Genomic DNA, 6000 nt, shown 5'->3' with positions numbered 1-6000 from the left:
ACAGTGGTGTCACAGTACATATATAATGCACACAGCTCCACTGAGCTGCTAGTTATGCAAAGATATAATGGTCAAAAATTTTTAATTTTTACAGGAAAATTGCTACTAATCTCCGTGATCTATATCTATATCCATGTGGCAGAAATGTGTAAAGCCATTAACATGCCATGGCACCGGCCTGCTGAGAGCTGCCCACTAATGAGATAACGGCTCATCCTGCGGACAATGGCGCGCTGTGTGCCCCTCACTCCTGGCAGGGCTGATCTCAGCCCAGGAGCCTGATGTACCTCCAGAACTACGAGCAAACACCACAGAATCATCTCATCTTGTGTAATATGACGGCCAATCGACTGCAAATGTTGCAGGAACTTTTGTAGATATGAACTCTAGTAACCCTACAAAGCAGCGAGACTGATGAGGTGAATGACCTGCAATAAGACTTGTGCTGGGAGGCTGGCCTGGCATCACTGCTGGCTTCAGTTCTCCAGCAAAGCCAGCCCACCGCCGAGTCACCACATCACCCTATCTCCTAGCAACACCCACACATCTCTGATGATTGGTAGGGGCACGCCCACTGCCGCACACCTCACATCTGAATGGAGGACACGGCCATTAACAAAATGACTACAAGGATGGATTTTGCATCACCGATAGGAGATATATATATATATACTGTATATATCCACACACACATATACAGTAATGTATGTGATAGATGATATAAATGGATAGATAGATAGATAGATAGATAGATAGATAGATAGATAGATAGATAGATAGATAGATAGATAATAGATAGATAGATAGATAGATAGATAGATTATTGATAAGTAGATAGATAGATAGATAGATAGATATGAGATAGATAGATAGATAGATAGATAGATTATTGATAAGTAGATAGATAGATAGATAGATAGATATGAGATAGATAGATAGATAGATAGGAGATAGATAGATAGATAGATAGATAATAGATAGATAGATAGATAGATAGATAGATAGATAGATAGATATGAGATAGATATATAGATAATAGATAGATTATTGATAAGTAGATAGATAGATAATAGATAGATAGATAGATATGAGATAGATATATAGATAATAGATAGATTATTGATAAGTAGATAGATAGATAATAGATAGATAGACATACAGATAGATAGATAGATAGATAGATAGATAGATAGATAGATAGATAGATAGATAGATAGATAATAGATAGATAGATAGATAGATAGATAGATAGATAGATAGATAGATAGATAGATAATAGATAGATAGATATGAGATAATAGATAATAGATAGATAGATAGATAATAGATAGATAGATAGATAATAGATAGATAGATAGATAGATAGATAGATATGAGATATATATGAGATAGGAGATAGATAGATAATAGATAGATAATAGATAGATAGATAGATAGATATGAGATAGATTATTGATAAGTAGATAGATATACCAGTCACAACACTAGTCGATATTATTTATCTATCCAGATGGAAGATGAAAATAAGTGAGAGAGAAAGAAAGATAGAAAGTAAAAGAAAGCAAGGGAGAAAGAAAATAAGTGAGAGAGAAAAAGAAAGAAAGATAAATGACACACAGGTAGGTTACACATTGGCGATCTTTACCACCAATCTATTACGTGGGACTTTCGCAGGTTGCGCCACAACTTTCAACTGTATCTGCGTCCTAAAGATGCTGATAAAGTTGCGACCACCGTCAGGAATAGCGGTTAGGGCCCCCAGACATAACTTTGCTGGGGGCCCCACAATTGTCACGTCTGTCCCTGTATGTAGGTAGCTGAATATGAGATTGAGACATTCTTACAGACCAGTCAGATCACCAGTCTATACATGTGAATCCAGGTGTGCAATAGTTAATCCTGAGTGTGTTTCCTGGATGGGGGATCAGTGACGGCGAAATATTTAAATGTGTTAGGAGACACCGCAGCAGAGCATTGGCTGAGAGGAGCAGCGTGATGGCAGGGCGAAGTGGGTGACTCAGGGCCGCACAGGGTCACCTCAGGGTGACAGCAGAAACTTCTATGTGGATTTAGTCTCTGAGCAGTTAGTCGTGGAACGATCCTTTCAGAGATGGAAAGTCGTTAGAAAAGTTCTTCACAGCTTTCCCAGACTCCTGATCGGCAAATTCTTTCTGCGCTGTGACATCACTGTGTGCATTATCCCAGTGCATTAGGAAAAGTGCTTCTGAAGGTGGTCATGGTGGTCTAGGTCCTTGTTCCGCCCCTGTTAAATTCATTCATCCCTTTGGATATAGCCCAGATCTATAGATCAGCACATTAAAACTGAATGCCAATTTTATGACTGCCCTGGGGCTACAAGGGCACATTAAGGCCTCATGCACACGACCATATGTATTTTGCGGTCCGCAAAAAACGGATCTGCAAAATATACGGATGACGTCCGTGTGCATTCCGTATTTTGCGGAACGGAACAGCTGGTCCCTAATAGAACAGTACTATCCTTGTCCGTAATGTGGACAATAATAGGACACTTCCGTTTTTTGCGGACCCATTGAAATGAATGGTTCCGTATACGGTCTGCAAAAAAAACGGAAAGAAAATCCATTCGTGTGCATGCGGCCTAAGGGGCCGCCACCAGCTGGATGCCACCTGCAGGGAACAGATCTATGGTTTTCAAGATATTTTCTCAGCAGACATTTTGTGAAAATGCCTGGGTACGTTAGGCTACTTTCACACTTGCGGCAGAGTGATCCGGCAATCTGCATGCAAACGGACAGCATTTGTAGACAGATACAAATGCATTGCAAGAACGGATCCGTTTTTCTGGACGTCATCTGGAGAAACGGATCCGATATATATATATCTTTTTCACATTTTTACCGATCTGCGCATGCGCAGACTGGAAGGACGGATCCAACATTGCGGTATTTTTAACGCACTAATACATTTCAATGTAAATTAATGCCGTATCCGGTATTCCGGCAACTGATCCGGAATTTTGGACGGTGATAATACTGCAGCATGCTGCGGTATTTCCTCCGTCCAAAACGCCGTTCAGTGACAGAACTGGAGACATCCTGATGCCTCCTATTCTGAATGCATGGGGATGAAACCGATCAGTTCTTTTCCGGTATTGAGCCCCTAGGACGGAACTCAGTGCCGGAAAAGAATAACGCTAGTGTGGAATTACCCTGACTATGAAAGTTTGAGCTTGATGACTTTCAAAAACACTGCAGGGATTTATCAAAACTGGTGCACAAATAAACTGGCTTAGTTGCCCATAGCAACCAACCAGATTCCACCTTCCATTTTTCAGAGCTCCTTTGAAAAATGAAAGGTGGAATCTGATTGGTTGCTAGGGGCAACTAAACCCGTTTTCCTTTACACCAGTTTGATAAATCTCTCTCTTTGAGTTTTTCCATTGGCAGTTTTTTTTTTTCTTTTTACCAAAAAAACAGCGGCCAAAATTTGAAAATGACCTATAAACAATATTGGGACATTTTGTCATTTCCCCTCATGCCTTTTTTTGGTACTGAAAAACTGCTCTGAGCTACCATAGGTTTCAATCTAGCACACGGACGGCTGGAGGAGACATGCCCCCGCCAGCAGCACATGCATCATCAAGATCGACATAAATCAGGGTCTATGAGAGGAATTTATCATGAGGGTAATATCTGACGTCATTGGGGGTCATTTATTACGACCCCTTATGCCAGAAACTGGTGTAAAAAAGTCGCACAGCCCCGGTTTGCAACTTTTTGAACACCACAACTCCCTAAATTTAGGTGCACTGTGCCACCTTCGCCACTGGAGAGTGGTGGGGGTGTTATCGGCCCAGGGACCTTCACTATCATTTCCGCCAGTTTCTTGGTGTAAATGATAATTGAAACCTACATGCACGGGAATTTCAATCTACATGCACGGACTGCCGGAGGGTACTACTAAAATATGACGAGGCCTGCACCACCTCATAAATTAAACGTATCCTCCGACAGCACCGGGGATATAAAACACTGGTCCAAATGTATTAAACGTTGCATGTTCCGTTTGGATCATCTTGATACCTAAGGCCCCTTGCAGACGAGCGTGTCCAGGATAAGGTCCGGATGCGTTGCGGCAAACCCGCGCGAGTAGGTACCCAATTGCAGTCAGTTTTGACTGCGAGATTGCGTTCCGTTGTTCAGTTTTTATCGCGCTGCAATATATTTTGCACGCGCGTGATAAAAAACTGAATGTGGTACCCAGACCCGGACTTCTTCACAGAAGTTCAGGTTTGGGTGCAAGGTTGTGTAGATTGTATTATTTTCCCTTATATCATGGTTATAAGGGAAAATAATATCATTCTGAATACAGAATGCATAGTACAATAGGGCTGGAGGGGTTAAAAAATAATAATAATAATTTAACTCACCTTAATCCACTTGTTTGCGCAGCCCGGCTTCTCTTCTTTCTTCATCTGTGAGGAATAGGACCTTTGATGACGGCACTGCGCTCATCACATGGTCCATCACATGATCTTTTTACCATGGTGATGGATCATGTGACGGACCATGTGATGAGCGTAGTGACGTCATCAAAGGTCCTATTCCTCAAAGAAGAAGACAGAAGAGATGCCGGCTGCGCGAACTAGTGGATTAAGGCGAGTTAAATTATTATATATTTTTTTTTAACCCCTCCATTCCTATTGTACTATGCATTCTGTATTAGGAATGCTATTATTTTCCCTTATAACCATGTTATAAGGGAAAATAATAATGATCAGGTCCCCATCCCGATCGTCTCCTACCAACCATGCGTGAAAATCGCACCGCATCCGCACTTGCTTGCTGATGCTTGCGATTTTCACGCAGCCCTATTCACTTCTATGGGGATTGCGTTGCGTGAAAAACGCACAATATAGAACATGCTGCGATTTTCACGCAACGCACAAGTGATGCGTGAAAATCACTGCTCATGTGCACAGCCCCATAGAAATGAATGGGTCCGGATTCAGTGCGGGTGCAATGCGTTCACCTCATGCATTCCACCCGCGCGGAAATCTCGCCGTGTGAAAGGGCCCTTAAGGCTGCGTTCACACGGGCGAGATTTCCGCGCGGGTGCAATGCGGTAGGTGAACGCATTGCACCCGCACTGAATCTGGACCCATTCATTTCAATGGGGCTGTTCAGATGAGCGATGATTTTCACGCATCACTTATGCGTTGCGTGAAAATCGCAGCATGCTCTATATTCTGCGTTTTTCACGCAACGCAGGCCCCATAGAAGTGAATGGGGTTGCGTGAAAATCGCATGCATCCGCAAGCAAGTGCGGATGCGGTGCGATTTTCACGCACGGTTGCTAGGTGACTGTCTATACACTGTATTATTTTCCCTTATAACATGGTTATAAGGGAAAATAATAGCATTCTGAATACAGAATGCTTAGTAGGTGATCAATTGAGGGTTAAAAAATAAAAAAAATTAACTCACCTTGTCCTCTTGTTCGCGTAGTTCTCCCGGTCTTTAGTTCTTTAAAAAGATGAACTATGGGCTAAAGGACCTTTGGTGACGTCAGATCACATGCTCCAATCACAGGGTCCATCACCGCGGTGATGGACCATGTGATTGGAGCATGTGATCTGACGTCACCAAAGGTCCTTTAGCCCATAGTTCATCTTTTGAGAAGTAAAGAAGAGACCGGGACTTACGCGAACAAACGGAGAAGGTGAGTTAATTTTTTTTAACCCTCAATTGATCACCTACTATGCATTCTGTTTTCAGAATGCTATTATTTTCCCTTATAACCATGTTATAAGGGAAAATAATAACATCTACACAGCACCGAACCCAAACCTGAACTTCTGTGAAGAAGTTCGGGTCTGGGTACCACAGTCGGTTTTTTATCACGCGCGTGCAAAACACATTGCACACGCACGATAAAAACTGAACATCGGAACGCAATCGCAGTCAAAACTGACTGCAATTGCATTCCTACTCGCGCGGGTTTGCCGCAACACACCGG

This window comes from Bufo bufo, chromosome 6 (genome assembly GCF_905171765.1).
Source record: "Bufo bufo chromosome 6, aBufBuf1.1, whole genome shotgun sequence".
Lineage (NCBI taxonomy): Eukaryota > Metazoa > Chordata > Amphibia > Anura > Bufonidae > Bufo > Bufo bufo.
The sequence above is the reverse complement of the archived record's forward strand: the minus strand, read 5'-3'. Positions refer to the sequence as shown.